Genomic DNA, 6,086 nt, shown 5'->3' with positions numbered 1-6,086 from the left:
AGTACAGAAGTAGACATTGAACTAGTACTATACATAGCAGACTGCTTTGTAACCATTCTTTTCCTAAGCATTCCTGCTTGATCTTGTGCATGGTAGGTAGTAGCAAAAAGTGGTGGATCTTCAAAAAGTAGACAGCTTCCAATTGCATGTTGAGCTCCATAGTTGGCCAAGCAATTAGCTACACTATTTTGCTCCCTGTAGATGTTGTGAAGGGGTGGGCTATCCAGCTGTTTGAGGAGTAACCTGCAATCATGAAGTATATTAGTATATTGTATTGGATAGCTGTGAAACATACCTAGTAACGTTTGGGCATCTGTCTCAATAGTGAGAGGTAGAAATTTCTTTTGCACTGCAATTTTTAAGCCCATTAGCAAAGCAAGCAGTTCTGTTTGGATAGGTATCCCAGGTTTGGCCTTCCCTGCAAATCCGATAATCCAGTCTCCCAGATGATTACGGAATATACCACCAATGCCATATGTGTGGTGTTGAGAGTTGCAGGATCCATCAATGTTAAGCTTGTAAGAAAATTTTTCTTAGAGGATGCCATTTGATGTAAAGAGGTATATTGGCACAATTTTTCTTAATATGATTTGTGAGATAATAATATTCTGCTGCCTTGTTTAGTAGAACACTTATATCTAAAATCGTGTTCTTACGCTCTATAGTATTTTTATTCCGGATAAGCCAAAGTTCCCAAAGGGCAAAAGGTATAAGAGTGGTATTAGGTATAGTATGGTATTTGTAACTTGACTGTTGATTTACAAACAGATGTAACCAACGAATAGTAGTATTATAAATATTGGAGAATATGTATTACTACTTAATATCTTAAGATGATCCCACAGTTGTACAACTACATGGCATTCTAAGAAAATATGCTTTGACGTTTCAGGAGCCACATGGCACTGTGAACAAGTAGAAGAATTGATAATACCTAATCGCATAAGATGATTATTGGTAGGCAGGCGATCATGGCATAATAACCATAGAAAGAAAGAGATTTTTGGAGGAACACGCAACTGCCATATCCATTTAAAATTATCAGCAGGAGTAGTTGTTCTAATAAGTTCATTATTATGGATAGCATTATACATAGATTTGACTGAAAATATGCCATCTTGTGTTAGGGCCCAAAATAGTTGATCATGAGTGCGAGCGGCAAACGACATGTATATATTAGTAATATCATTTTGTAATTTAGGAGGAAGACAAAAAGGTAATTTATTAAAATGCCAGTGGTGATCATAATAATAATTCGAAACAGTTTTATTAATCTCAAATTGAGGCAATGGTCCAGAGATGCAATTTCGAAGGAAAGTATTATTTTGAATCCAAGGATCCTTCCAGAAATTAACATGCTGTCCCTTTGCCAAGTTTCATTTATAACCTAAAGCACAAAAAGACCATCCATGTATTATGTTACACCAAGTTCTAGAGACTTGTTTTTTAATCAAGTGTAAAGGGCGTATATAATTATGAAGTAAAACCTGTGCCCAAAGTTGATTAGGGTTATTAAATAACCTCCAAGCAAGGCTTGCATGCAAAGCATCATTTTTAGTAATTAGGTTTTGTATTCCTAGCCTCCTTGTGCTAGTGGTTGTGTAACGGTTGCCCATTTTATGATATGGAGTTTCTTCTTGTCTAATGTTGTTCCCCATAGGAAATTTCGCTGATAACGGTTAAGTGAAGAAATTATATAAGTAGGTAGTTTTATGTATTGCATTATATGATTTGGAAGTTGGTTTAAAGCAGAACGAATTAAAGTAGTCCTGCCTGCTTTTGATAGGAAACGAGTTTTCCATCCTGCTAATTTGGTCTTAAAATTATCAAGAAGAAATTGATAATCTGTCTTTGAGGTTTTTTTTATTAAAGATGGGAAAACCCAGGTATTTACCAAAATTCTTTCCTTCAGTCATTTTGAAACACGTGGTGACAGTCTATTTTAAGAAGGGAGAACAATTACTCGAAAAGAACACTTTAGACTTGTCAAAATTTATAGTTTGTCCGGAGTGGTAAGTAAAGTGATCAATAGTATTGACTATGGCTTGGCATGATTGATCTGTAATTTTAGAAGTGAGTATGATATCATCGGCAAAGAATAAATGTGATAGCTGAGGCCCTGTACGACCCAATGATATTGGAAGACATTTCCTATAATCCACTGAAGCATTGATTTGCCTTGAAAATATTTTCAAACATAAAATAAATAAATAAGGGGACAAGGGGTCTCCTTGTCTAATTCCCCTTGTTGGAGTGAAATAGTCTGTAGGATTTCCATTTATTAAAATAGAAGTCGTACTAGTAGTGATGCAAGACATAATAAGCTTAATAAAAGTGATTGGGAAATTCAGTGTTATTAAAGTATTATATATAAACGACCATTCTAATTTATCAAAGGCCTTTTCGAGGTCTAGCTTCAACAGCATGTTAGGATTAATACCTTTCATTTTTCTAAAATGTGTTATCAATTCCTGGACAATGATAGCATTATCAGCCGCTCGTTTGTTTTTTTGAAAACTGGATTGCGTTGGATTTATAATTTTATTCAAAATAGGTTTGAGCCGGTTGACAATTATTTTAGTAATAATTTTATAGATTGTATTGCATAGGCTAATAGGACGGAATTGAGTTATTGTGGATGCTGTTTTAATCTTTGGAATCAAGCAAATGAAGGTAGTGTTAATAGAAGGATCAACCTTGTGTTCATAAAAAACTTTATGACAAAACTGCATAACAGAATCACCAACAATGTGCCAGTATTGTTGATAAAATAAAGGATGGAGGCCATCTGGCCTTGGTGCCTTTTGTGGTTTGAATGAATTAATAGCATCAGTAATTTCATTATTTTGTAATGGTTTAGATAAAGATTCTTGATCAGCTATAGTTAATATATTGTAAGGCTGTAAATGCCTACTAGGAATAGAACTAATCTTTTGAGTAGTAAAAAGTTTGTGACAGTAGGAATTAATAAGATCTCGAACAAGATAAGGATCTGTAATCCAATTTCCCCTTAGGTCTTGAAGGGCAGTGATACGGTTATTTCTTTTGCGATTTAAAGTACTAAGGTGGAAAATTTTTGTATTTGCGTCACCGTCATTTAACCAGTCAATTCTTGACTTTAATTTCCAAAAATCCTCCTCAAGTTTAAGAATTTATTTAAATTCCCTAGTTAAAATAGTTTCTAAATTTTGCAAGAAAGAGCTAGTTGGATAATGAATGGAGGATTGAATACCATTTAACCGTGCCATTAGTACCTTTTTTTTATGAAAAAGATTACCAAACGTAGATTTATTCCATTCAGTAACAGTGGCAGTAAATTTTTCTATGGCAGGTAATAGGTAAACATGCTCAAGCCATGCTTGTTGAACTACAGAAGGAAATGTAGGTTGTGTAGTCCAAATGGTTTCAAACCTAAAAACATTCCGTCTAGGTAAAGGACAGTATTGGAGTTCTAATTTTAGGGGACACTGATCTGAATGCGTACGAGGTAGATGTGTAACTAGAGCATTAGGATATTGTTGAATCCAACTGTAATTAGTCGTTATTCGATCAATACGTTCAAGAAATATTATAGCAGTTATGCCTACCATTTGTCCAGGTGTAGCGACTACCTTTATAACCTAAATCTGATAGTTGTGAATAATTTAAACATTCTAATAATTTATTTGCTCTAGAATTATTAATAGGTAAACTACCAAACTTATCATTTGCATGCAATATTTCATTAAAATCCCCACCCAACAACCAAGGTCCCTTATAATGGTCATATACATGCATGATATTCTGCCATAACATTTTCCTGTTAGCTAAATCAGTGATAGCATAGATAGTTGTAAATAAGAACATGAACGGGAAAGGGAGAACCTGTATGTGGCAGTGAATTTCCTGTGAGGTAATGACCAGTTGTTCCACATGGATTGCGTCTGAAATCCATAATATAGCAATCCCTCTAGATTGTCCCACAACTGCCACTTCAATTAAGCCAGTAAAATTAAAATCCTCCTTCACAGTTTGGTGGCTTTGGCAATGAGTTTCCAACAGATCAACCAAAGATGGTCTATTATAGTCAAATAATGAGCGGAAATTTCTTCGAAAATCTGCTGACTGTGCACCCCTACAATTCCATATAATAAAATTCATATGGCTAATATTTTCAGTGGGTGGACTGCTCCTTCAATTCCTGGACTGCCCTAGACGAAGAAGAAGTGTTGGAAGTAGAAGCATGGCATATTTTCCCACGTCGGGATTTGTAGTTGGCCTTATCCTGAATGATGCATGGAGGAGATTCTGGGGGCACCTTATGAAAATCTTTCTTTCGTACTCCTCCTTCTGGACAAAGACTCTGATGCCGTCTAGACATGAGTGAACTGGTCGTGTTTTCCTGTTGTAAACGAGGGTTGCTTCTAGTTCTGCATGGTAATTTGGTTCTGGTTCTACTGGATTGAGAGCATGAGGTGGTGAGTTGGTTGGTGAGGGAGCTGATGTTGGTGGAGGAAACATTAGGATATTTGATGGTGGAGTTATGTAGGGTTGAATCCAAGGGGTGTTTGGGGTAGGTGGGGGATAGAATGGTAGTTGAAGAAGATGGGGATGAATATGTAGGGGATCCCAGTAGGGTGTTGGTAGAGGGATGGGTTGGTATGGAGCAATGTATGGTGCTTGCATCATGGACCAGTTATATCTCCCATAAATCTCCGTCTCGAGCTGCATTCCCTCCGCTACAATCTGTGCTAGGTCCCTTGGGTAATTTATTAGTATGGTCACCTCTTGGTGATTCACTTCCATTGTGAAGGTTAGAGCATGATCCTGTAACCCCGTTTCTAGCCATGAGGTGAGTTGTGTTGGAGAATTTGGATTTTGTGCTGTGTAGATGATCGTATTTGGCTCCATGATCAGGTGTGATGGTGGGTGATTGAATGGAGTGTATAGAGTCTGATGGTGTAGACGATGAGGGGTCTGCCTTAGAGTATTCCTTGGTCGACGAAGATAACCTAAGTTTGGGGAGAACATTTCTGATATTGATGGATTGGGATGACAGATTAAATGTTGTAGTAGAGTTATTGGTACTTGGAAGGGCTGGTGTTGACTGAGTGGAGGATGAGGTGAATTGCGTGGGATGTTTGGGCGGTGGGAATGACTGATGTGCTTGTTGTGTATCTAAGTGGTTTGTAGGGGTGGATATCTCGTTATGCCCTAGTTGCATGGGAGGTATAGGGTTTGGCTTTGGTACTGTTAATCTGGTCAAAGGGTTAGTGGGTAGAGGATGGAATAAGTCTTCATTTGGTAAGGAGCAATGATGATTGAGGCCAACTGATGTGGGTTGCATATGGGGAAGCCTAACGTGGATATTTGCATGGTGTTGGATTGGCTTGTGTGGTGATTTAGCCTACTCAACTTCCACTTGAGTGTATAGATCGGTAGGGAGTAGATTTTTTCCAAGAGGTGAATTAATTTTTGTTTGTTCAAGCGGTGAATTATTTAGAGTATCAAATTGATTATTAGTAATGATAGGTATTATAGTATTTTTAGAGGGAGTAGGGGTGTTTAGCTCGGAATTATGACTATTAATAGATAGATTTGTAAAAGGAAGAGTATTTGGAGTTGTAGAAGTATACTTACCTGAAGCAGCTAGATTAGTGGCATGGTTAACATCCAAATTTGATTCATGTGCCCCAAACAGAACCTTTGAGATAGGACTTCTACGTTTAGGGAATTGCACTGTCTTCCACTCCTCAATATTTTCAGCTGGATTATGTGCAAAATTAGTAGTGACATCCATAGTTGTCTGAGTTTGAATATATGAACAAACCCTTTGATTATGCCCCATCCTACCACACTTTGTACATAATAAATTTAATCCATCATACAAGATGTTTTGCCTATGCATGCCTATATATATGTGTGTACGTAAAGGTTGATCCACCGGAATTTCAACACATAATCTGGCATATCGCCCTCTAGTAGTGGAGGAAGTGCATGTATCAACTGTTAATAATTTTCCAATGTTGTTACCTACTTTTTGGAGTTGAAAATCATAACCTCCGTAGGTAGTTCAGGCAAACGTAACCATATAGCGGAGTAATTTA

This window comes from Nicotiana attenuata, unplaced genomic scaffold, assembly GCF_001879085.1.
Source record: "Nicotiana attenuata strain UT unplaced genomic scaffold, NIATTr2, whole genome shotgun sequence".
In the NCBI taxonomy this organism is placed as follows: Eukaryota; Viridiplantae; Streptophyta; class Magnoliopsida; order Solanales; family Solanaceae; genus Nicotiana; species Nicotiana attenuata.
This window is presented reverse-complemented; position numbering follows the sequence as displayed.